The sequence below is a fragment of the Passer domesticus genome, chromosome 2 (genome assembly GCF_036417665.1).
Source record: "Passer domesticus isolate bPasDom1 chromosome 2, bPasDom1.hap1, whole genome shotgun sequence".
In the NCBI taxonomy this organism is placed as follows: Eukaryota; Metazoa; Chordata; class Aves; order Passeriformes; family Passeridae; genus Passer; species Passer domesticus.
In genome coordinates this window covers 50,306,196-50,334,115 of record NC_087475.1, presented here as the reverse complement: position 1 = coordinate 50,334,115, position 27,920 = coordinate 50,306,196, and the positions used below count along the sequence as shown (strand labels likewise).

Sequence of the window (27,920 nt, the reverse complement as noted above, 5' to 3'; positions counted from 1 at the left end):
AGGAGAGCTGACCCCAGCTGACCAAAGGGATGCTCTCTATACCCTGTACTGTGCTCAGCAATAAAATAGAGAGAGAATAACCATTGCCTGGGGACTGTCAGGGCATTGCATTGATGTTGGTTATGGATGGATTTTAGCAGGACTTCTTTTCTTTTCTTCTCCCCCCACCTCTCCCCTTTGCTTACTAGGGTGTTTATTGCAACCCAAGAGTTTTTTCTCACTTTTATGCTCCTTCAGCCTGCTTGGGAAGGAGTAAGAGAGTGACTGAATGGGGTCTGTGTTGACAGCTGGGGTCAGCCCACCACAGACACAGCATTCAAACTTGTGTCAATAATGTCACATCTGCGCCTAAGTTGTAATGGAAACAGTCAAAGTTTGGCAAACATTTTCAAAACTGTATTTCTCAATTGTAAAATCCTATAATATGAAAAACACATTCATATGAGTAACATATGCATGCTAAATTCTTACTGATGCACTGTTCACATTTCCAGATGAGAGAAAAACTAACCAGAATTTTTGGAAACAAAATTCAAAATTCAATAACATTTAGTCATCTTTACAAGGAGGTTCTTAAAGGGCAGAAAAAACGTGATTTATTCTAAAGATTCATGCAGATTACAGACTCACAGAACATTGTTAAATTAAATAAATGTGCACAGGATGTCTGTCCAATGACCAATATAATTTTCAAAACAATTTTTAGACTGTTGTTCTTTTTTTTTTTGCCTGAATATTTTTAATATATAGAATTACTGAAAGTACTGTGGAAACACACCTGTTTATGCTTAGAGTATATCAAATTACAGCACCTGTAGCCAAGATTTGTTATCAACTATAAAAAAGTTATGCATAAATGTTAGAGTTTGAAAAGAATATGTTCAGAATGACAAAATTTAATACCAGTGAAAGTTAAAAATGTAAAAACAAAGGATGGGTCCAATTTCAACACTTTCTACTTGCATGAATGTCTGGGCAAGAGATACAGAACAGAGTTTTTTAACAAGAAATTTTAAATTTTTATATAAAATATGCATGAGAAGATACATGTGAATTTTTTGAAACATTATTTATTTCACTCTTCTGAACTATGAACTACATATTTTCAAAGATTTCTGCCTAATTCAGCCAAGCCTTTTTTATTTTTCCTACTTTTTGAGTTGTCATTGTATTCTGTGGCAATATAGAGGTGAGTCAGTAAAATAAAATCTTAACATGAGCAAAATTCACTAATTCATATTTTCTAAAACATCTTCATAATAATGTTAAAAGTTCCATCTCTTTTTATACCCATTAAAGTACTTTTTGTGAATAAACCCCACAGATTTAAAGCCCATAATTCAGTCAAATAACATAATTGCATATAACATACTTGAAGGAGGATGAAAGCTTACTTTAGATGTGCTTATAGTAATTTTAGACTAATCTGAGGAAGGAACAGTTTAGTCTTTCTCAGTGTGAACATTGCCATGTTGAACAAGTAACAATATTTTAATTTTGGAAACGTCTGGAAACACCTCAGTTTTGCTAGCACTTGTTTTCTTCATTATAGTCTCTTTTTTTCCCTTTTTTCCTTTTTTTTTTTTCTCAGTGAGTAGAAACATATGCCCAAGTACAACATTGCAGAGAACATTTTCACATTGCATCTCTCATTAACCAAGTCTCCTTTCACAAACACCACTATGTATGAATGAAGGAAGAAAAAAGCAAAGCTTTCCCTTTCTCTGGAAAACACACAGATGTCTCAAGGAGAAGAGGGAAGCACTTAAGAAGCTGTGAAATTCACCACATCGAAACCAAGACTTGCACTGGCTTAGCTTCTTCTAAATGTCAAGGGAAGAAAGGAAAAAAAAAAAAGGAAAAGAAAAATCTGATAAATTCCCAAAACTCTAATCAGTATAAATTCAACATGCACCCCTCTATCTCCAAATACTTTCTCTGGAAACAAAAGAAACCCAGAGGACAACAACAAGAATACAATTAAAACCTGTTTCTACCATAGTCTGTATACAGCATATCTATCCACTGTATAATATACAGCTGCTCAAAGTCAGCATTTTCATCCAAAAATTTTGTGAATACCCACACATAATGATGTGTGGATTTTAAAAAACTGCATTTACCATGTAAATTACAGTGTTTTCTAGGAATAAGCTCTGCCAGCATAGGATGTCTTTTTGTAATTATTAATTAGGGGTGGGTTTTCATTTTCTTTTGGGGGACGGGGATTGTTTTTTTTCCCTTCTTTTAGTTTGTTATATTTGGAGTGAGACTATTAGACCTTGTGAAGGAAGTCTGGAAATTTCGCTGGGTCCCAAGGCTCAGGTGCTCTGGTACTCTGCTCTGGAAGCTCAGCTGTCAGGTAGGTTCCTACAGCCAAAAAGCAATGAGGAGCTGTGGGAACCTGAGTTACCCCTGAAATCTGCCAGAGTCATTTGTGTAAAAAACATCTGATGACAGTCCTTGGTCTGTTTGCATTTTGCTCGTACCAGTGTGGATCACAGGAAACCCTGCTGAGTCTGACAAGCCTTCCAAAAGGGACTCTGGGCCTCCATGAATAGATCAGGATGTAGAAGATCTAGGCTTTGAAAAATCCCTGCAAAAGTAAGGTTTTCCTCTCTGAATGAAGTGCCATCAATTCAGGTAAGCCTCTGACTCCTTAATCTCCCTTTGGGCTACAACATTTCACCTCATGCATTAAAAATTCTGTTCTGGGCCAGAATGGTAGCAAAGTATTGCAATTTCTACTCTACTCCTGAATCCTCTAAACAGCCAGTTATACGGCAGCTTTTCCCCAGCTAATTTTTTAATTGATACTCAGTGTTGACGCTGTGTATTAAGGGCACACAATCCAAGCTTTTGACTCTGAAATTTCATTTTTTAGTATCTGTGTGTATATTTTGTCTCTTTCTAAAATGCACTAACCCATATACATCAAGAGGGAGGCATAGAAGATTAATTTCTTGTATTGATTGTTCTGGGGAAAAAAACAGTTTTAAATGTCTCGCTTTCTAACATTGCTGGAATTTACAAGTTCTTTATATAACAGGAGAGAATAATTGCAACAATTCCTGTACAATTTATTTTTTCTGAGAAATGTTATGGATTGCTTCTTTACTTAAATGATACTTTTTAGATTGGATTCATGCAGAGATTTTCAGTGCTTTTAATAATTTTTTTTTTGTTCAGTCCCAAATCTCTGTTTATCTCTACTATATTTCCTGCATGTTTTAAACAGGATTACACTAAAATGGTGCTCAGCAGAGAAACACAGGGGAAAATGAGTGGCTTACAGTGTTCTTCTCAAGTGAAAGAAGAACCTTGAAGTTTATCATATCTGACACTCTATTATGTAGAGGCAACATCTGTAGGCAAGGATCCATGGACAAGGTTATACAGCATTGCATTAGGAAAGGAATTATCCAGAATGAGCTGTTTGACCAAAAATTGGAAATGAAAGATAAAAGCCCAAGAAAAGTTTTCTTTTCTTGCAGTTGTGTTTACTTTTATCCTAGTCTATTATAGTATGCACAGGAAACAAACTCTTATTCTGAAAGTCCTAAGCCTATCAGTGTTTAAAAGGCATATGGACAATGCCCTTGGTAACATGCTTTGAGTTTTGGCCAGCCCTGAGGTGGTCAGGTAGTGGGACTTGATGATGATTATTATACTTAGGAAAAAAAACTAGATGTTTATCATAGCAAGAGTAGAGTAATTTTTGTCATTTCAAATTTGTCAATAAAATGAGCTTTGAGCAAATGTGAGAGGATCATTTTCTGTATGCATTGCATGTAATTCTTTCTGTCCTGGGTACTGAAACTTTTTGGTTTTTTCTTGTTTCTTTTTTTTTCTTTTCCCAAGAACACGACAGGATAAGGTCTTTTGTAAAAATTAGCCTACTCCAGCCAGTTTTTATCATCTGAACCTATAATTAAAGTTCTTCAAACACTGGCCCTTATCTGCTGTCTTAAAAGAACCTTGTCTGTGAGACAGCCAGAGACACAGTTTAATTTAAACTGTCAAAGATGAAAAGGGAAAATACCTTATTCTTCCTCTTACACAGGTGATGAGGAATTTCAGTCTTTGAAACAGAGAATGTCAATGTCCTGTGCCAGTGTGATGCTAAATAAAAGTGGATGATGATGATGATTGATTCATTAGAAATGTTCTGCCCATTGTCAATTAAGGAAAGCTGAAGGTCTTGTTTGCTAATTTTTTTTTATAATAACTGACTAGAGATGATAACAGATGTCAGCAAATGAAGAAATATTTGAATTAAAAAACAAGTCCTTGACATTCATTTAACTTATCCAATATGAAACAATAAATAAAATAATGAGACTGCTTCTGCAGTTTGGCAAACCTGGTTGTACTGAGCAACTAAGGGTGGATTTTACCCAACATAATCTCTGTCACCTTGGTGGACAGAGTGCCTTGGCCCACCCTGCCCAGGGGCTCAAGGGCAGTTGGCACCTCCAGGGAACAAGTCAGCCATCCTGTCTGTCTGTGCCTATGTCAATTGACTGATGTGTTCAAGAGTTTCCTTGACCACACAGGTACCCTATATTTTACACAGTCAACATCCTTATGCAGGAGCTAGTTTGGAAAGTAGGAATAACTTTTCCTCTACCATTTTTGTTTCTTCTCCAATGATGAGAAAATGCAGCTAACACAAATGAAAAGGAACTTCTCTCCTTATATTTTGCTCAGGCTATTGTTGAATTATCCTTGAATGTCTGTGCCAGCTCCATAATTACCCATAATCAGAACTGACACTGTCTCAGTTGTTCCTAAAAAATGAGAATTAAAAAAAAAAGAAGAGTGATTTTTTTCATTATTACTATATATCAGGGGAAAAGAGTAAAAAGACTTTTTCCATTGAAGTCTGTAAAAGTAATTTAAAAGGATAAACCTGAGTGACTTTACTAGTGACTTTACTACTTCTTCCTTTTCTTAGAAAGTAAAAATATCTAAAAACAAAATAAAGTTTAAATCTACACACCTCATAAAAAATGCAATTATGTTTCAGTTATCCCCTGGGGATTGTACTGAAAAGAACATGTTGATTCTGCCGCCCTTGGCTCCAAAAGAAACAGAATAATGAGAAGTCTTGGCATTTGTTGTATAGAAAGGTAAGTGGCAAAGCCATTTTCATTCCAAAATAATAATTCTTGTTCTTTGTTTATTTGAAGATTTATTGATAATTCATTTTTCTCCTTTATCATTGTTACTAGAACTGAGCCTCTTCTTGCATTTGTTTTAAACTCCTTAATGAGGTCATTTAACTTCTAAGCAGCAGTTTCACTTCCAGTTGCCCCGCATGAGACTCTTGCCCCAGTTTCTTTACCTTCATAGCAAGTAATGGTCCCAATGCAAGGTCTGCTTCAGCATTGTGTGTTGACAGAGAAGAAGGTTAGTAACAATTTTCACAGATTGTTTCCAATTTAAATATTTGTTGGAGACAGGGAAAACATTGATTTAGAAGTAATGGTTCACTGTTGTGCCATTCAGTCAATTTCTCATCAATCTTTTTTTTACCTTCTGAAGTGTGGAATATCATAGAAAAGGTCTGAACAAAACATGCCAGAGAGTCACAAACTGCAGGATCCACAAGGACTGCTATTTCTAACCTAAAAACCCCTCAGTGGTATCCTAAAGAAGATATTTGAGTTGCGCCTTGTACTGGTTTTGGTTGGTATGGCATCAATAGTCTTCACAGTGGCCGATGCAGGTCTGTGTTTTTAGGCTTTGTACTGTACACAGGGTTGATGTTACAGAGATATTTTGTTATTGCTGAGCAAGGCTTGCACAGAGCCAAGGCCTTTTCTGCTTTTTATACTGCCACACTGGTGAAGGAGTTGGGGGTGTGTGGAGGAGACACAGCAAGGACGGGTGACACAATCAGATCCAAAGGATATTCCAAATCATATGACACCATGCTCAGAATATAAAGTGAGGGGAAGAAGGAGAAAGTTGGGAGTGCTGGTGTTTGTCTTCCCAAGTAACCATTACATGTGATGGGAACCTGCTCTCCTGTAGATGGCTGAACACCTGCCTGCCCATGGAAAAGGGTGAATGAATTCCTTGTTCTGCTTTACTTGTTTGCACTTTTGCCCTATTAAACTTTCTCCCTGCCCAAGAATTTTCTCACTTTTACCCTTCCTATTCTCTCCCTGATCTTGCTGGAGGGGGAGTAAACAAGACTGATCCTGACACTGAACCCTGGGAAGAGCACCACTGGTGACACAGTGCCAGCTGAATGTAACTCCATTCACCACCGAGCCTGGCCTTGCAGGCATTTTTTACCCAGAAACTGATTTCCTTCCTGAAGAATTCCCAGCCTTCCTGGACTACTTTACCCTTCAGGACTGCCTCCTGAGAAACTCTGGCAACCAGGCCCTGAAAAAGAGGGAAGAAAGGAAATGGTAGAGTGGAGTAGACAAAAGAGGAGAACAAAAAAGGAATAGTAAAAAGAAGTAAATGTAGAAGGAAGGAGAGAGATGAAGAGGTCTTTGCTGGGATTCCATCCCCAGTGGCAGCAGAGGGGACAGGTCACAATGGGATGATCACCAAAGCATGGCAGAGCAGGCTGGGCAGGGGTGAGTGCCAGGGTATGTGGTGGAGCTCAGCTGGACAAGGGCCAGGGCAGAAATGCCAGCTCCTGGGCCAGAGGGTGTCCAGACCAGGCAGGACACAGTGCCACCCAGCTCCCTCACCCCCTTTCCTACCTGCTCCCAGGTCCTTGGCACTCCTGTCCCCACTCCCTCTGCCTCCAGCTCCCTCCTGCCCAGCCCCATTGAGCCCCCCTTTCTCCTGTCTCCTGCTTTTCATCCATGGGGATTTCTTTCTTGGCAGGGCTAGTCTCAATGACTTCTTCTCATCTGTACTTATATCTGGGGAAGTCCAAGTCTAGTGCAGCACCTTGCACTTGGGCTTGTTGAACATCATGACGTTCTCACGGACCCTCTCCTCAAGTTTGTCCTAGTCCCTCTAAAACCTGGAATCCATGAACATTGTAGAACAGCCATTCTCAGAGGTGTTTGAAAATGCCTGACCTGGTTCAGCTGATACCCTCTGCTCTTGGCATCAGAAGTGGACCCACTTTAAGCAGCTTCACCAAAGCTTTATACAACCAGATGATGGAGCTGCTGAATTACTGTGTTTCAGCAGCCCACAGTGATATGAAGTGGAGGACGGGAGCCGCTGACTTCACACATAATTTTGTTAGCAGCACAGCACTAAATGAGGACTGAAGAGAGTACTCATCAGATCTTATGAGGCGTTGTTGTAGTGGTTTTCAATAGCTTATTCTTTCTTTTCAAATATTTTCTCAATCTCTTGTACTTGATGCTTATGTGTAAGAATAGCTCCTAAGGGCAGCCTGTCCTGAAACATCCATCAAAAGTAGTTCCTGTATCAGTGGGAACACTGCAGCCTCCCCCATAGCTTAGTTTTGGAAGGACTTGCCAGGGTTCAAGATGATTCCTTCATCAGGAAAATTAAACCCAGCCCCTTTCCTTCTAACAGACTTGGCAGAAGAATTGGAACTAGAACTATTAAATGGAAAAGCAACGGAAAGGCACGCAGTGTCCAAAGAAGAGAGAAAGCTATAAAAAAGCACCAAAGAAAAGCACACCAGAAACTTGGAAAAAAACCCTCAAAACCTGCCAAACTCACAAAAAGGTCAGCTAGAAGATTTCCACACAGAAATGCAGCTGAGATACCATTGCTGTTACTAAATGCTATATAAGGTAATGAATGATATCAGCAAAAATGAAACCCACATAGAAAGTCACTAGCCTCAATATAAAGTTTATGCACATGGATTCTTAAAATACTAAGTATTATTAGTTACCAAGTCTTGAACTTTTCATTCATATAAATATACTATAGCATTACAAATACTCTGCGAAACTTTTTATTCTCTGTGGAGCAAGAACATCAACTCTTGTGACAATACCCACAGCTATAGGGAGATTTAGTCAGTCACCAAACCACACCTTTCAATCAGAATTCAATTAACTTTTTTCCCTTGTAAATTGTGTTAAATTCACCTGTGTTTATTTTGTTTCCATGGGTTTGGAAATAAATTTTTTAAAATACATTCTAAACTATATGTATGACAATTACTTCATTAAACAAGAAGAAAAAGAAAATCCAATCAGTTGCACTGCCTGGCAAACATATGAAATTTTAAATACAAATCCCATTGGGTTTTTTTTCATTAATCTTAATGGATATAGTTTGACTTACTGGAGAATCAGGAATAATTTCATGCTTTTCAGAGCCACATCACTGTCACTGGCTTAAAGGGAGTGTGAATGTAATCTTAAGCCCTCTTTATCTGAGAGAATAGGGTAGTGTCCTAGATTTGATAAATTATTTATTATAAGAAAAGAGTATTCAGCTCATATATTTGACTTCTGAAAGTCCACATCAAGCTTCTCCCTGCTGTTAGCATGTAATCAGTGTAAAACATTACTCTGCAGTTTCCCACTGGGTAGTGTTTATTGCTTGTACTATCTAAAGGATTTCCAGGAGTGGCAGGCAGGAAGCTGCTGGTAGCTTCAGGGCTCCCACAATTCAGTCAGATGCTAAACAAAGCCAGCTTGCAGGAACTTTTTCAATAGCGTCTCCTTTTATGGAGTCTCAATGACCTGACTATCAATGAGGAATCTATTTTTATCCAGGCAACTTTTCTCAAATAACTGAACCCTTTGAATAGCATTACAGAGGGCAGATTTCTAATAATTCTTCTTTCGGGGATTTTTTTTTCTTTTTCCCTTTTCTCATTACCCTGGAAATGATCACCAGGCAATAGGAAACCAGAATTCAATCTCATTTATGCTGACTTGCAAGATATCAGAATGATGGCTGTAAGCCTTGCTGCATGTAAGTGTCCTATTGACTTCTCTGAAAGCAGTGATGCACCTAGAGAGGAACTCACACTCTGGGGTTAAACTCATGGAGTGCATTCACCCAGTGTAGTTAAAGGGCCAAGGAGAATGTTCAGCACTAAATCCCTGCCTGTCCCCAGTATTGGGAGCTGCTCTGTCACATAAAGGATACCACAAAATGAATATATTTAAAGAAGGAAGTTGGTGAGATTTGTTGTGGACAGTGCTGCCTGTGTTGTTCCCCCCTTCTTTCACGGAATCCAGAAAATAATTTTCTGGAAAAGGACAAGGAAAAAACGTAGAAAGTGTTGGGAGCAATTGCAGTAAATGTGATACGAAAATCTTAATCGAACAGAAAATTAGGGAAATTCCCATCTCTGTCAATCCTGATGAGAATCCTGTGTCAAAAACATCTTATTAATCTAGACTGCCATCTAGGCTTTATGAAGATTCAACTTTCTTGCAGTTTCGAGAAAAAAAATAGCCTAGAAGGCCTTTACCATTCCACTATTCTATAATAGAGCCCAATCCACTAATGGCTTTAAATAGAGATAATTCCTGAATTAGGCTATGGAAGACAGATTGCACTTAAAAAGTGTCTTTTCATTTTTTGATCTACAAACTCAGAAGTGGACGGCAAGTACTCTCCATTTTAGTATAAGGGGTTTTTTAAGCTATTTTGCATCCTTCCCATACTGTTAATATTTAACTTAGAAGCTTTACTTTGTGCAGTTGCAAAATACCTTAAAGGAAAAAGATACATTATCTGCATGTTTAAATTAATTCAAATTCAGGTGGACAGCTGAGATTCCTATGTAGGAATGTAGCTGTTCAATGCTTTACTTACTGTCAATAGAAAAAGACAAGCATGTAACTGAGATTTAGTTCACCAAAGTATTGAATTCCTCTATTAAGTACATGATGACAACCTTGGAAAGGTGTGTGAGTTTGAGATAGGCATCCAAGTCCCCAAACCCCTATGAATCACTGTGAAATGTAGCTCGTTTCATTTTATTTGGGAAGATGGGATACAGAATGCCACTGCAATCAGTGTCACTTCAAGTGTTCACATGAAAGATAGGCGTGATTACTCATGCTTCTACATTACACCATTCTGTAAATTACTCTTACTTGAAACTGAATATTATGAATTTGAAATGTAATTGTTTATAACAAACAATGGATCATATTCTTTCGGGCCTAAAGAAAGCTGAATTACTATGTTAAGTAATATTGTCACCATATCACTTCATATTAAAAATGATTACTCTAGCTGAGGTGGGAACAAAAGAACATCAAATACTATGACTATGTAATCATATCACACTTTTTGAAAACAAAAAAATGTGTGCTGTCATAAGTTTTAGAGGCTGAAATATTTTCATAGTGTTGAGGAACCCACAAGATATAAAAAGCCCATACCCCCAAATAATTACTACATTTGAGCATTTTGACTGTAGAAAAAATATAAGTATAGTTACAATTGCCAATTGAAGCAAGAAAATGAGTACATTTTGATCAGAATTTCAACAACGTAAGTTAAGGACGGGACTCCTATTAAAATGAGATATCATAATGTGCTTTGTATTGACCTTCCTACCTTTTTGTAGTTGAGCCTTGTTCAATTTGTCATAAATAAATATTACAAATTTTTACTAGCCATCAAGTCACAAGGTAAGGAAGGAGATACTTTGCATAAAGAAATGCTTGTGGGTGGATTGTGTCATTTATATTTTTCTGCAGAACCATAATGTTCCTGGATTGACTTTAGCAGAAGTGCAATGAGATTAATGTCCAGTGAGTTAAAAAATAGAAAATAATTTCCAAACATCAGAAGAAGATGGGAAGACCAGGAGAAAATAAAAAGTCATCTAAAAACAGTGTCACTTCATGCAGTTAGTCAGAAATCTCTGAAATGCCTCTGAATTATTCTCAGCCTGTGCCCAGCTGCCATAACAACAAAATCAATCTATTCATTAAGAAACTGTCACTGATAGAGGATGATAGAGATATTTTGATTTTATCAAAAGCTGATACCATTTCCCGAAGTTATAAAAAAAGCCTAAAGAAAGCTATCTCCAATTCTTCTGAACTGAGCAGAGGATGCAAAGAGAAGGTGAATCCTCAAAAATATTTCTGAAGTTTTACTTAGAAGGTTATTATCATATGTATGATGTTAAACAAAAACTCTGTACTAGAAACAGATGCAAAGTTAACCTGAAATCATAGAGATGGTTCAGTTGATCACACAGATATTTAGGCAGTTCAGGGACCTAATTCAGGAGTGCCCCTGGGATCTTTATGGAGTCAGTAGAGGCATCTTCAGAGGTTGACCCAGATATTAAGTCAGCTGAGTAAGACAAGTTCTGTGTTTGCCTGTACTTCTCTTTCAGCTACAGAGGACCCTTGTAGGCTCACCTACCTTCTAAGACTCTGTGGTTCTGGTGAGATCTCTGCATGACATAATTCCATTTGCAACGCCTCTCATTCTACATGCACTGTGTGACATTCTTATCAACAAATGTCATTGCCTGTTAGCCAGGCAATGGTGACTCACTCATGTTGGAAGGAGCATAAAATTCCCACTGAAAGGATAATGTTCCAGATTAACCCTTTCTGGGCTGGAGCTCAAAGAGATGACAATATATCCAAAAAGGTTATTGATTCAGGGCATTCAGAGAGTGTTTAATATGATTTCCCATCCCTTGTTGGTTCCAAAACCTGTATCTCTAGAAAACACTCTGACACACACTGTATCTACTTATGCTTTCCTGCAGACCAGCACTCTGGAAACAGCCTCTGCTAAGCAAGTCATTCCTCACTTCCACATAACCCCCAAGAATCCACATCCACTGCCTTTCTGAGTTTCCTTACAAATGTCCAGGGTGACAGGGGAAAAAAGAACTTTGAATAGAATTTGTTAACCACTAGAATTTTAGCACTTGAGGAAATGTAAGACAGTAAGGAGCTTTTTAGTTTTTCAAATAGCACAGAGCATAATAACATATCTTTCTGAATATCAAAGCACCATCTTTCTGTGCATCTGACATTTTGTCAAACCATTGGTAATTTTATCAATGTTCATCCCTTCTCTATGTCATACCTTTCTGCCCCTTGTCATGCTGCCTCCTTGTAAATGAGCCAGCTGCAACTTCCCTTGATCTTTGACCCTTGGAACATGTCTCGCAACACATTTTTGTCTTTTACATTGACAGGCAAAAAATCAGAAGTCTGTCTAATGACAGCTCATTCAAAAATTTCCAGAGCTGGTCCCACAAACTTACTGAGCATTTTGGCAGAGCTTTTTGTTCCAACATTGAACACAACCCCTACAAGATTAGGATGCATCCTCCTTAGCTGCAGTTGGCAGAAGTCTACTTGCATTGTGTATCTTTGGCAGTCTTATCATTTATTACCTTCAAAACTCACATCCTTTTTTTGATTTCATGAAATTCCTCAAGATAGCTATGTCTCTGTTTTGATTTCTCATTGTAGGAGAAGGCCAAACTATAATAATTCCTTCTTTCTGAGTTCTATAAAACTCAGTTTAGGTTTTGGAGGGTTTGTTTCATATTTCAGCAAGTATATCTTGAAGCTAAAAAGGTTAAAGAATGATAAAACCATCATTGTATCACATGTCATTTTTCAGTATACATTAATCTTTCCAAACTTACTATCTCTTTTCAAACAATTTTTTTAAAAAATTAAATGTTCTATCAAAATGGTTTCTATAAGAACTGCTACTCTTCTGTCAGTTAAGCCCTATACATAAATGTGCTAATGAAATTGTGCAAGTGAGACAGGAATAGTAACTATTTTAAGCACGATGCACACTGTGAAGCTATTTTAGACATTGTACATAGTATACATTTAGTTTTCCTTGACTAAAAATGGGAAAAATAAGTCTTCTATTTTCACTGTTCATGCAAACATATTGCTTACACTAGTGAATAATCTGAGTAAAACCAGAAACAAATTGCTCTATCAATACATCATCCTACAGCCAAATTTCTTGCGATTATAAAACCATTATTACATATTCCTCCTACGGTCCAAAAACACCTACAAGCAGATGAAAATGAAACTTCTGCTGAATTGATTCCCACATATGCTCTGTCTATTCCTGATGTTTATGAATGCCCATGACTTCTAGAAAGGAATCCTCCATTTTTCTTCTGACTTTCATGCAATTCTTTCACTGTGCTGATTCCACTACATCATTCTTTGTCAAGCACAGGTTGGGAAAGGGGTTTGAAAGAAGGTAACATAGGCAGTCTCTAGTGCTGCTCCAGATAATACCTTTTGTAGATTTAGGTTAGTTCCAAATGTACCCTCAGATACTAGGAGAAACACTGAAATTATTTCATACTATTGACATTCAGACTCAGAAGTCAGTTATAAACATGGGAGTTGACCTGTAATTTTTCTAAGCTCTTTGAACATTTACCTAATATCCTTATAAGGTATATCCTTAGCTATAGCCCCTGACTGTTAGACAAGGGATCCCTCCAATCATTCTTTCTTCTGTTTCATGCTTCCAAACAGGTATGCAAAACTGGCCCAGTGGTTGACTTGCCTTAAACATCTGAATGATTTTCTTGAAAACAAAAAAATCTTCAACTAAATAAATTCTCTTCCCAATTTCAGGCACTTCTGTACTGGCAAATAACAACAGGGCAGATCTGGAATTTACATAGGACTTCAAAGGGGTAGGCAGTCAGGCTGCAGGAAAAATAAGTATGTCCAAATTGAAGGCAAATTTATGGCTTGAGATAAATATATATATATATTTGTATGATGTTGTCCACAAGCTTTGTGATCTGGTGTACCTGAGGGCAGAACATGACCCTGAATTTTAAGCAGTACTCAGCTGTATGCTTCATGAATGTTTTCTTGTCCTGTATCATCTTATTTTTGCTTAGCTTCTTCCTGGGGGCGAAAACTATTTTATTTGTTAGAATAATGCAATGTTAGATTTTTCAGCAGAATTGTAATTCAGTTCCATTTTGAAAACATGAGCATGAGATATGTCTTCTGCTCTCTATCTCAACAGCTCACCTGCCTGGAACAGAATAGTTGTGGTACAAGCAATTTAGGGAAGCAGAGCTTCAAGGCAGTGGTGCCTTTTGCAGTGACTTATCTAAAACACAACTGGGCATGGCCCTACCCAACATTTGGTTCCTCTCTGATTCTTTAAAGAAAAAGAAAGAAAGAAAAGTGATGTGGGAAATACTGGTCCAGCCCTTGCAACAGAAGGGTGTGAGGAAGGTAAGCCTGCTAGAAATGGATAATGTTGTTTATGAATTTTTATAGGAAAAAATCTTCAGACATCTGTCTGTCCCTCCTGCATAAAAACATCATTAAGACATGCTTTTTCTTGTGACCAGCATGGATAAACCAGCAAAGAACCAACCACTATACTACCACATCTTAGAATTAATGCTTCTGTAGTAGTACCATGAAAATCTCCAGCTCCTCTATTTGCAGGAAGATAAAGTGCACCAGATGCCCACGTGTGAACATATAGCTGAAGTTAAGGTGTCACTGCACACCAAAAAGAACACACACAGACAATGGACAAAAGGTCAAAATATCCAGTTAACCAGAAGGAAAACATTTTTCACCCTATGGGTCCTTGGGTGCCAACTTCCCTGCTATCAACACCAAGGGAGACATCTCTTCTGTTTACAAAGTGCCTCCAAAAGATGGTCTTGGGAACTAAAATTACTAAATATTAGAAATCATGGCTTTTGTAGAAACACAATCTATTTTTCTCACATTCCATTTCTCACATACCACCATTTTTGACAAGTAATAAATTAACAACTTTCCTTCTTCACATTGACTACAACTACTTTATCAGATTATTCTATAAAAATTTATCATTTTGTTCAGAGTAGTTGTTCTCAGCCCATGTTTAAAGTTTTCTGTTTCCATGTCATATATAAATAAGGGATTACACGTCTGAAAGCCTGTCTGGTTTCCCACTTCTAAAAACATTTTCTCTCCCTACAAACTTTGACTCATTCATGCAGGGATGTTGCCAAAGCAGCAACATTCCATGGGTTTGGGGCAAGCAACTCTTTCCTCTCCTTTGAACCTTTGGTTTTTTTCACATAAACTTACAATTACACAGTTGCTTGAGTGCTTCCATTTTTTCAAATATAAGATTTATAGGCATGCTTCTGTACATGGCTGCATTCCTTCCCAGATCAACCCTTTTACTTTGTTTGGGTGAAAATTTCCATATTTGCTAAATTGTGTGTAGTGAGAAGATTTTTACATCAGGCTTTTGGAAGCATACAGCAAGCAGCATTTTCCAACTATGCATTCTGAGGTGCTGGTAAATTCAGGGCATCAAACAAGACTTTGTGAAAGAGGATGCACAGCTCATGTCCAATTTTTTTTAGCTCCAATTTTTTTTTTTAGCTTCACTGAGTTTGCCTGAGACCCATAGGCCAAACAAGCCGAGTCTCATATACCAGTGCAGCTGTTTTGATTTTCACTACTGCATTAGCAATGCTGATATCAGTGCTAATCAACCTGTAATTTTACAAATGAAATGTTATAAACCTCAGTAATGAACTATACACAGCATACACACTATGAACTCTGCTAAAAGAGCTTTTTTATCATTGTAAATCAGTGTGAGATCTGTCCAGCTTGTGTCTCAGCTTTGTTTTCCTTAACCTTCCACACACCCTTGCTTCACCTGGACTCTTCCCTCAACAACTACACCACTCTCTCCTATCCCAACTTCCTGGGCCAACTTTCATCCCCTCTGAAGAAGCTGAAACTCTTACCACCCCTACAATCTTTATTACCCAACTTTTCTAAGCCAAATTCTTTTCTTAGAGTATTTGAGCCCTGTAAATCTTTGCAACAATTGGGCAAAGGAACCTCAAAGTCTTGCTTTCCTTCCTGATCCTTCCTCTCCCAATGCTAGTCTGTAGGCAACATGAATCTCGGCAGTATTGAGAGTGGGAGTTGTCTCCTTTGCTCAGAATCATGGTTTCAATTCTCAAGGTCCTTGCTGCAAGACTCTGCAGCAAACAGTCATTCTACTAGACCTCCACTGTGGTTGGACCTTTTGTTTTTGAAATGTTTATCTGCATGGCTCCCTGGCATCTGTGATGTGGCTGGCAATCTCTAACTGTTTTTATTTTCCTCCTTTTTCAAGGTAATAACAAATTAAAGTCAGTTCTGTTAGAATCACAGACATTTTGGACACAGAGACTACTCTCTTGACAAATTTTTAATTTCTGCTTTAACACGTGGTGGTTTTAGATCAATGAAGACATCATCCAAATGGTGGGCTGTCACAAAGTATTTTTCTTTATGTTCATTTCCAGATGTAAATCACTGGAAGGCAACCGACACCAAGGAATTGAAAGAAGAGTCTGTTTAGCTGTCAGCTTGATGCAGCTGGCTGGCTGTGTGGTTATAATGGTATCACAGTGTCTTGGGGAACTACTGAATCACCCTGTAACAGAAGGTTGTCTACTGCTGTTGTGTTCAAAGTAATAAAGCAGTATACAGAAGAAAATATTAGACAGCTATACTCCTTAGACCAATTTGTCTTACAGCTATACTACAGTAAATCAGAAATAATTCCTCAAACCTCTGCAGAGCTATTCCAGATTTATATTTGCAGAGCTAAGAGCATAATCTAGCTATTTTCATCTCGTTCTATCATTTCACATAGCCAGTACTGAAATAGTGACTATATGCAGAAGTTTTTGAAAAAAGATCTGTTGTAAAACAGCTTTTATTTTCATAGTATTTTTAACACACAAAGCTAAAATATAATGGAATAGATATACTGGCCACTTTTGAGCTCCCTGCTGGCTGTGTATAAGATATATGTAAACTTTCTTAATGTACGTGATATGTACCTTAGGCAGTGGTCTCCCTGCTATCTACCCTGCCACTGTGCACACTGTGCATTTTCAGAAGTAACATTGGCTCTTTCCTTCTTTTTCCTCTGGGTGTCCCACAGGAAGGCTATCAGGAAAAAAAAAAAAAGTTAGTACAAAAAGCATTGCCCTTTCCAGTTCTTCCCCACCTGGACATGAGCTCAGTCAGCTTTTCTGGTCTTTCCAGAAAGCCAATGTACTACACAAGCCCTTTTCCAAAAGTCATATAAGATAGCCATGGTCCCTGGAAGTCTGTTAGAAAAGTCTAACCTGTGCTCTAATATGACAAATTTCAGAAGAAAGAACAACTTCTAAATGTTACCTGAAATTACTATTGATTTTATCTAAGCCTAAACACAAAAATTTGAAATTTGTTTCAGGACAGTGTATATTGTGGTAGGAGAAAAAAAAAAAAAAGCCTGTTTTCTAGTTCAGAGTCATTGCACTGCTACCACAACAAGCTAATTTTAGTGCATGCCTTTGTACCTGGTATCCCACTAAGACAGCAATCCTAATAGCTGTCACTGCCATAGATGCTCCAGAGTCACTGAGATGCTTTATTTTCCAATTATTTTTCCATCAAGATTTAGCTGATTTTTTTTTAAAATAACTATTGTAGGTGAAGATAATTTAGACTGAACACTGAGAGCAGAAGATAATTGTGTGTCTGTGGGTGAGTGGGTGATCATCTGAAAGTGAACTTTTGAACTCATAAGCAAGCACGAGCTGTGAGTGTGCAGCCTGCTAGCTGCAAATGGCACAGGCTGACTAAATTTTGATAACACTGGGACTAAATAAGTCTGGCATGTTCTGATTCCTCCAATTAATAACAAAATGTAAGACAGAACCACCAATTAGGAGCTGATCATGCGTTTGCTTCTGCACATTGACTATTTAGATGGGGAAATCTGGGGGCTGCAAAAGAAGGCGGTGAAGATCACGACTGGAGAAAAGATCCTGGAAGTTGCAGAAGACCCTGGAGATCAGATCATTGCCTGGTGACAAGTGCTGGGGGATGAGCAGACACTCTGGACCAGAGACCTCTCACATCTGAGACTGGTACCTGTGGGCAGTGGCACAGCATCATCTGACTGAAAGCCTGTGCTTTCCTAGCCAGCAAAAACATCTCCCTGTGCAGAGGGACACCGAGACCTGGGGAACATGGTGCTGGTGGGGAGGCAGAGGATGAATGTGTGAGGAAATAAGGCAGAGCAAAAGCTTAAATCCCAGGGGTTCTTAAATAAACCCCAATATCCAGATCCACCATGCATTTTTGCTTGCTCCATCTCACCTGTGCCAATTTAAGACATAACTTGTACAACTGCATAATTCAATCCCTGCCCACCCGCATTGCCATGCCTGCAAAATGCAGTAGATGTATCCACAACAGAAGACCATGCTTCTTGTGCAGTGATCAATGACTCACCAGCAGTGTAGTCTTCTAAATTTAGTTCTGTGCCCTACTGAGGAGTTACTCTGACAATTTACCATGGTGATGCCACCCTTATGAGCTTATTATCACTGTGTTTGTCTTCTCCCTCTTACTGCTGCTGGAAAATAGGCAAATACGCTACCATTGCCACCTCTTTTTCTTTCAAATTATAACTCCTAAATTGCACAGAAAGAATGGAAGGAGAGAAACTGAACAAAGATCACTTAATCTTGTTAAACGTGGCAGGAAATCACATTTGTGTCAGAATGGAGCAACAAAAAAAAAAGACACATCCCAATATCAACTCCTGTAATTCCACTGCTGAATTATTTTCAAACATGGTAAATCGAATTTAATGCCAATATGTCTGTATGTGAAAGATCAGTCTCACTGAGAAAACAAGAAAATTGTACAGACTTATGTGAGCTGTATTTGAAGCGAGTCTTGTTTATAATGAAGTCATCCTTGTTTGCTTGGATATTTAAAAAAATTAAGAAAGGAACTGGAAACACAAGTTATTAATAAATATTTTCATGTAATTAGTCTGTGGAAGTACAAATTTCTGTAGAAATACTGGAAGCTCATTTAAATTCTCAAAGAGGCATTTGAAGAAAAATGAGCAAAACACCACTGAAAAGTCTGCATAATGTTAGTCATGTTAGTAAGTAACTCCAAATGGCTGATGCCCTTTTTCAGACTTTATCATAAAACATGGGCTGCCATTAAACTAGAGTCTGTTTTCTCATAAAGGAGGTACAAATACCCACTAATACCGGTAGTGCTTATTGAATTTCCTTCTGCAAGTATGACATGATGCAGCCAGCACAGGAGATGCTAAAAAAAACAAAGACAAGTGAGGTCAAAAAATACTGAACCGATGTCAAATATAATTTCCGCACCTCATCTGCTCTCTAAACAAACTGCTACTGCTTTTCTTTAAATCAGTACCCACCCACTGGCTGTTATCATTTCTCTATCAGCTCCTGGCGAGGCACAGAGCTTAGCTCTGTCAAGATAATCTGGGTGTCCTCAGGCTGCCTTGATGTTTTCATCTGTCTGAATCCAGTGGTGAAATACACAATCTGTATGTGTTATAGAGCCATCTTCTGCTTCAGTTCTACCCTTCTCCTTTTAGCTTCCCTTTTCTGGTTTTCCTATGTATAAATCTTGTGCAATTATTTCAGGATTAGTTCTCCTTGGTTCAAGCAACTTGACAAAATTGGGCATTTATACATTTGTCCATCTGCTTTGTTGCTTGAAAATTTCTCTTGAACAACATCCTCTCTACTAGTAGCAGTTTTTATTATTCCTGACTTCTTAGCAAATGTTACGTTATGCTCATTTTTACAATATGTACTTAAATATTCTAGACATTTTGTGGTTTAGCTAAATAAAATAAGCCTACACAGCTTAAGGATTCAGCCTGCACCACTGGCCTCATCTTTTTCTTTTCCATATAAATCAGCTTATTTCTTTCTAAGTACTCCCAAAAGCTTATTTAAATGTGCCGAAGTACTCACTGTTTATAAAATATATCTCTTCGGATTGGTGTATGGACAGAGAAAAAACCATTACTGTTCACTGGAGTGAAGTGTGAAATTGTGGATGGTGGTACTATACAATCACAGGGTAAGACCCTTTCTTAAAGAAGGTAGAAGTATTTCAGATGAAAGCAATTTCATAAAAGAGACTAAAATCCATAGGTGGGCCAGTTTTGTGAAATCCAGAGGACTGGATTCAAAGGCACTGGAGTGTTTAGGGCTTTTCCCCTCCCCTTATCAGAAAACTCTTCTAGCGACAACCTCAATAGCAAGAAATTAAACCAGTTGGAGCATGACAAAGCAAGTCAGGAAATGTGATTAAGGATAGACACATCATGGAATATATGAAATATCAGGAATATTAAAGGTATGCCAGAGAAGTGGCTTGAGAGGGAAGGCATTAACCATGTCAGACAGCATTCAAGGGCTGAATTTCTCTGTGGAGGGCTGGAAAGGTTGGGAAGGGAAGATAGATAACAACAGCAGGCTGGATCTATCAAATTGATCACTTAGAGACTGCAGTCCTTTGAAAAAGAGAGATGGATCCTGACACAAGACCAGCAAGACTCAGGGAACCCATAGCCAAGAGGAATAGTATTAAACTTAGTTATTTCCCAGGATTTAGTATAGTCTAGGACTGCTGTTTTCCTTTTTACTATCTGCAAACAGCTTTTCTGTATTCAATTTCTAAGATGCAATTTTCCGGCAGCTGCCAGTTTATTAGATTTCTGGCATGTATGGTTGTTAAAATGTATAAATAATTTAGGACCTGCTAACCTGCCATTCCTGCTGGGGTCAGTTTTCATTCTGTGTGGCAATATCTGCAATTATTTGTGCACTTTTTTTTCCTGGCAAGTTTTCAAACACCAGTTAGTTGGTGAGCAGAAACCGATAGCTTTTACTCTGTAAAGAATTACAAGCAGAAGTATGCAGAGATTAGCTCTAGGATGTCTATTACATTACCAACATCCTCAGAGCGAGCTATTACAACAAGGAAGTCTCATTTGGAAAACAATCCAGGATAAAAGAACAGAAAGGTATGACATGACATTTCTGAGGGATGTGAGCTTTTAATTAGTGAGGTTAGAACTATTCAAAATGACCTACTGTAGTTTTGCTTTTTATTGGTTTCTTTGTCCTGATAAGCTACCCAACTCATCACCTCATTGGTTTTTTTGTTGCTGATGCATTTGATTTTTGGAGAGGCTTAAAGCTCATTACATTTTCTTCCTTAAAACAGAATAATGCAGGGATCGCAACCGTCCCTTAGTCTTTCAAAGGGGACAGTTATTAGGTGCACTGTGATGCAGACAATCTCCTCTATAATCACATAAAAATCCCAAGTGTAGAGGTTTACATAGTGTCCATCATCACACGGATGAGATGGGTGATTACTGCTGGAAAGCAGGAGCTTGTGGTAAGTCAGTTGCCATATGTGATGAAGATCTAGAAGAAAAAATCCTGTTCAAGGTGTTGGACTCCTTTTGACTCTAGGAATTTATTTGCTAGTGTATACTGCCTTTTACAGACCCCCAGTGCAACTCATTTTACCAAACCTCAGGAACCAGTGTCATAAATGGGCATAGACTGTAGTTAAATACAGTTCATTTTCCATGTGAAGACTGAAGACTGAACCCCAGGAGAGTGAGGATGTATAAGTGGAGCAAATATTGAGTAGATCTGAGTGCACAACTGCCTAAAGAAAAGTAAAAGCCCCCATTTAAAATCTCTTCTAGTATCTCAGATGAGTTTCAGGGTGCACAGGATGAAAGGCATCATATATATATATATATATATATATATATATATATATATATATATATATATGGTATTTTTTAGGCTGCAAATTACTGATTGGGTCATTTTAACAAAAGAAATTATATAACCTTCATGCATGCTGTGTTAGAGTACATAAACTGTTTGCATCTTACTTTATATTTCCCTTTATGTGATAGTTTTGTTTCTCATTCCTGCTGCTAAATCTGACCCTGAAGTTGGAAATGATCTTTGTAGGTGTGTTGATCAGAGCACATTCCTGGGATCCTGTGCTCATAACATGCAGCAGGACGTGAAGGATGTCTTCCTTTTAATAGCAAACTACTGTGTTGTTTAGTACACTGTTTGCATGTAATCTAAAGGAAGAAGGTCTGTGAAAGAAATTTATTAAATCAAGGTATTTAAATTGTTGGTTTTTGTTTTGTCTCACACCACCTGAGGACAGAAACACTTTGTACTAGCAAAACAGGGTTAGATTGTCCCACGAGTTTCTGGACATCTCCATTCAGCACGAGCACCAGCACCTGATTTCCTATGGTGATCCTAGGAGCATCTCAGCGATGCACCAAACATCTGAATCTACTCCAAAAAAAGACTGAAGATTAAGCCATGTATGTCATGGCTGAGATGAAAAGTCAAAGTTCCCATCATGTCTCAGGAAAAAAAATAGTACTTGGAAATTAACTTGGAAAATTTGACAAACAATTTTCCTTTGGGGTTTGCTTGCCCACACAGGACCACTGATGGCAGCTACCATAGCACACATCCCTTCTGTTGTCCCATCATTATCTGACTTCTTTGCTGCTCAGGTGTCTTTTCTTCCCATCTCCCTATTCCTAAGTTGAATAGGAGATTCATCAAGTACACAAGCGTTTTAGTTACAATAATAATAACTAGGGAAAAAAAAAAAGGTGTCAGAGTAGGAACCAGTAAAAATGCATACATATTGCACACAGCAATGAATTAGTCTCTTTTCTTTAGAGTCTACAGAGTCAATTTTCTTCAGGCTTCACACTACAAAGCAGGCAGCAAAATGGTGTCAAGTGTGCCCTCATTTCCCTTTCTTAATACCACACCCTGTTACCAACGATTGTGAATAGGTGTGGAGAAGATGAACTCCCATTTTATCCCTCCAGAAGCACATATATAAACCTCTAACCACCTGCCCCCTCAGCAAATAGTTACACTACTTGAAATGCCAGCAAAGCTTAAAACAGTGGGAGCAAGTGAGCACTTCCATCAAAATGCTCTGCAGTAAAATAGCTGGTGATGATGAAAGTTAAATTGCCAGGGCTAGGCAAATAGTTCCTGGATATCTGCAGATTTTTCACAATGGCTCAATTGATTTTGAGTTTGGGGCACTAGTAAATCACAAAAAATCAATTGTGGCAATATGTGCAAAATGAAGTTGGTTTGAATGAACAGCTCTATGTTAGTATAAATGCATCCATATTGCATATTTGGATTAAATGAGCACCATTTCTCAGAAAGTATGTGAAATGAGAACACTAATATAGAAAATTTTTCAATGTGAATTTCAAAACTGTGGATGGAAAAAGCTTTAACGTTCTCACACAGTTCTGTGGTGAGTTGTAAAGTCTATGTGTCAAAGTGGCAGCATTTATGGGTTCTTCTGGCATGTGAACTCAGCCCCAGCACAAGCAGTCCTATGACTTTTGGCTGCTGTGTGGGCTGGGTGTAGGATGTTGCAGGAGAGACCAATTTCCTGGGAGGCGCTTGCTCAGTGGACACATTGTGCAAACAGAATATTGAAGAAAAATTTTTTCTCATTCTGCCAGTCCTACAGGGAAAATTATTGCCTGCCATTTGTTCTGCTCTTTCCTCCATGACGCACAGTGAGACCAGCCACCCAAGCTCCAGCCGAAGGTCAGCAGGGGATGGGGATGGTCCCTGCAGGAGGACTGTGGCTTTGGCCCTGCTAAGTCCTCTCAGCACTATCTGTCCCAGCTCTCAGAGCTTCTGCTACTGTGCCCACAGGCTGAAAGTGACACAGGGCTCCCATCAGCGTCTTGAAGGCAGTGCTGGGCATCTGGAGCTGGTATCTCCAACACCTGAGGTTGTAAAGGCACGACAGCTGGCTTTTGTATACTGAGGCTGCTGTTAAGAACTGCTTCCAGCTGGGCTTTGGGATGGGTTTGCCACAAAAATACACACACTCACACACACAGAGTGTTCTCAGCCTCTAACCCATATTCAGCCTCTTGGCACTACCCTGGGACCCTGCAAAACATGGCTACTGGAGAAGAGAGAGGGGTTCTCAGCCCCTAGCTGGGAGACAGCAACATGAAGCCTATGGAAAACAGTGAACTATTACAAGCATGAACTGGAGACTAGCTTGTGAAATGTTTGCCCTTTCTGTAGGTACTCAGTGCTACTGATGGTGGACATTACGTTTTGTGCACAGCAGGAATGTAACCTTCCCTTTCCTCACCATATGAACTCATCCTTCTTTCTTCCTGATAAAGTTTCAATATTAGACCTGGTGAAAAAGAAGATGATCTGTTTTAAGTTACCAGTTACAAATTAATCTACAAATGCAGAATAGAAACACAAAATGTGAGGGTAGGAGGGAAAAGAGGAGAAAAGGACCCTAAAGAAAACCTGTACAAGGAAAGCTTGTGCTGAATGGTATCACGCAAAAGCAAAATAAAAAAAAAATCATTGTTGCAATGGCACAGGAAATAAAAAGCAATAATTGAATTTAGAAACTTTTTAGTAGATCACACTCCTATTTATAAACACTGCTGGCCAGAGCTGTGCAAGTCTGCAGCCAGAATTAGGTTATGCCCCTGCAGGAGGATGTCTGACGGCAGCACAGAAACAGACTCACACTCGCAGTACCCTTCCACTCTACTTCCATACTTTTTCAGGCATCATCACAACCTGCCCAGACCGCCAGAGACCCTGAATTATATGAAGACTGGTGTCACAGTTATTGCATGGCATGGTAGCCAACACAGCAAAACTAAACTGAGATCCTCAGCACAAAACTCTAACATCTTATCTAGGAGCTGTATTGCCTTCATGCCCTTAGAGTGCTGAGGGTGTGACCTTATGCTCATAATGCAAGCAAGAACCATTGTCTCACATGAATTAAGATTTTCTCAATATTCAGATGCAGTTTATTCCCACTGAGAGGAACAAGAGCCAAATCACACAGACTTTTCCTTTGAAAAAAGGCTTTTTATGAAAGATCATTTGAACTGGAAGTATTTTCCTTTGGACAAAAATTACCTAAATGGCTAACTTGTTGTCACTTTGTTTGTTTAAGAGAATGACATTGGCCCAGGAAGACAAGTAAGTGCTTGGGAACAGAGTACAAAAATATCTCAGAGAAACACTGGCTGAGTTTAACTGCTGATGTAAGAGGGTGTGAGACTGTTGAGCCCAGCTGAGCTGTAGTTCCTTATGAGAGCTGTAAATTTGGACTAATGTTTTCAGCGAGTGAAGATGGTTCACTGCATTGTAAAACTCACCCTTATTTTAATATGAGTGCAATAGCTTTAATTTATCCTAGGTGTCATCAGATGGTGGGACCAGCACTTTTGCTACTTTAGTATGAAATGCACTAACAGTGTCATTAGAAGAAGAAAATCAGCTTGGTATTACTTGTCTTCCTTCTTTCAGCCTCCAAAAATACACTGTATAAACCTACATTCCAGGTGCTCTGGCTTATAGCCTTCTCACTTGGAAGGCGTTTCAAAGTTCTCTTCCGTTCAGTAGGACAGCATTTTGTACAATGACACACATACTTCACCAATTCTTTTAGCAAAAGTAGTTTCCAACAAAGCTCTTGGCGAATGATGACTTAATGCAATGCAGCCTGATGACTTGAAATTTTCCCACTGGTTTACAAAAAACATTTGACTGGATAGGAATTTGTTTGGGATGGTTCGGGACAGCAAAAAAATGCTTCTAAACCTCCACGCACCAGCACTGTAAAGAAATCATTTGATTGTGTCATCAAGTCTTTAGAGTTTAAAGAGGTTTGAGGGATGATATGATTGCTGGTATTGAGTGGGTATTTGTTGTCAAGATGCATTTGAGACACTTGTTCAAAAACACTACTGTTCATGTAATCATTTGGGTCCAGCAGATGTACATAAGCCTGATGCAACAGTAGCTAAAGGAAAAACAATGAATGAAGGAAGATGCTGCTTACCAGCTGATAAACAACCACTATCAGAGAGCATGGTAGATGAAATTCTCCACTTGGTCACATCTTAAACTCCTCTCAAATGCAGTTAAGTCCTTCATTTTTCAAGCCCTCAATTTCTTCCATGTTTTGCTTCATTCCACATCTAGGCAGTACTACCAACCAAATGTAGATAATCTAAGACTTCATTTTGGAAAGCAAATGTCACTTTCAACTCTTCTTGGAGTTCTTAATGTCTAAACATATACAGGGATATAGCCTTAGAAAAAGTCCCTTTTCACACATGCCCATGCTTGAGACCACATGTAGATTACTCCTACCTTCCAAGTGAAATAACATAAACCATTGGAACAGTTATAAATTCCTGCACTATCACAGGATTTTGTGGGGAGTTTCACTTCTTTGAAATCCTTTTCCAAAAATAGTAGACTCAGAGGAACAGGAACCAAAGATACCAAGTCTCACAAACAGGTTTCTATTTTCAGTTAATAGCTAGTTTAACTAGAAATACATATTTTAGTACAAAACAGACCTCCCTCCGGTTTCTACTTTATCTTTAAAGCCTTTGGCTTAAGGGAGTGTCCCATATTTTAAATTAAGGTCTGGATTGTGCCATGCCACTTTAGACAGTGCTGTTCCCCTCTGGGTCCTCTGCCCTGCAACTCAGCAGCTGTTTCTTCAGCTGCCATCATCCTTCAGGCCCCAATCTCATCTCACAGCCATACCATATCAAGATCTGGCCTTGTAAAGGAAGCTCCATGGGATCTAGCTTCTAACACATCAGGATTTTGAAATGGAGGCATTTTACCAACAGAGATTAACAGGAAGCTGTTATTTTGATTACAGAATAGCTTAGTGGTGCATTTAGTGGTGTAAAGCTAATTCAAAATTTCCTAAAACTTCCCAAGGACAGTTTATTTTAGATAACTTCTCTTGGAAGTGGCTTTTACCACCCATATGTTTCAAAAAGTAGGCAAGGTTATACTGGGCCTTGTTCAAATTTCCAAAACAAAATGGGTCACACTACAGTGGGGAAGGTCTTGCAGAGGCAGGATGTATTCCCCCTTCCCAGCAAGACCCTCAGGACAGAGCTGGGCTCTGAGGACATTGTAACCTCATCAGTGTGGAGTCTGCAGATACTGCTTGGTTTGCCTCGTCCTGGACTGAGAGGCAGCTGAATGTTGACATTTATTGGTGCAGAAGTGGCATCACAGTGAAACAGCTGTATTACTTTTGAGACCTGTGACTCTCTTTCTTCATTACTCTTGCACAATGTTGTTGGCTCTTCTCACTATTAGGTTTTAACTTTATAAGGAAGGACACTACTGTGCTTTGATCCTCGAGGGGCCTGCCAAAGAACATGTATTTTACAAGACTTGAACTTGGTAGCATTTCCTGAAATGGAGATTACTGAATCAAGCTTGTATGGGAGTTGATGTGTGTGAAAGGACTCAGAAGCACATGGAATTTTTGTATGTACTCTAGAAAGACAGTTCAGGTAGTGTTGGACATTGGGCCACATTAATTGCACAATATGCAGGGTACAGAAAACAAACATTGTAGCATAGGTCATCCTTGTACCGAAGTTTTAAGTTTATGTTATTGGCAGCCATGTCTAGCTGAAGCAAGATTCAGAAAAGAGGCCTTAGATTATTTAGAAATTTTTTAGTCCATTTTCCATTCCTACTACTTTGGCAAGGAAAGAGTTCTTCCATATTCAGCACAATAATGGCTTTCTTTTAGATACATTCTGCTTCTCCCCACCCTGCAAACCCCCACTTCCTCCCTCTCTCCCCCCAAAAAATAAAAATGAAAATACTTGCTTTATTATCACAAAGCAAGCAATATTCACATATCAAAACCAAACAGTGTAATTGGTTTATGAAATAGGTTATTTGGCAAAATAGACTGCATTTGCTAGAGATGGAATTTAGAGGCACAAAAGAAGCCCATTCAATTTGGTTTTTAAGGTTTTCATATATTTTGGCTGCCACAAATCTGCTCTGCAGTCAGAGATATTACTTTAATCTATACTGATTGAGAGTTTACACTAGTGTTTTAATATAAAACCTGTTCAAGGAATACCTAGAAACAGACTTTTTTTCTTTCTATTGAGCTGATACGTGAGAGGATCTGAAACTTTCTGGCAGGTGAAAAGAGGTGAAAAGAGGTCTCTATTCA

General features: G+C 38.6%; 2 long non-coding RNA genes across 7 annotated transcripts in view; one reads left to right on the top strand and one right to left on the bottom strand.

Moving 5' to 3' along the window:
* Positions 1–27,920, bottom strand: part of LOC135295410 (uncharacterized) — a 75,526-nt gene that overhangs the window by 28,819 nt on the left and 18,787 nt on the right. The window lies entirely within an intron of this gene.
* Positions 4,946–18,877, top strand: LOC135293896 (uncharacterized). Of its 6 annotated transcripts, none has more exons than XR_010356007.1 (5): positions 4,946–5,132; positions 7,528–7,751; positions 13,951–14,165; positions 16,250–16,392; positions 17,712–18,877. It is a non-coding gene; the product is annotated as an uncharacterized LOC135293896 (long non-coding RNA). The 6 variants fall into 6 exon arrangements; XR_010356008.1 differs by lacking the exon at positions 4,946–5,132 and adding an exon at positions 6,289–6,425; XR_010356004.1 differs by lacking the exon at positions 4,946–5,132 and adding an exon at positions 6,523–6,599.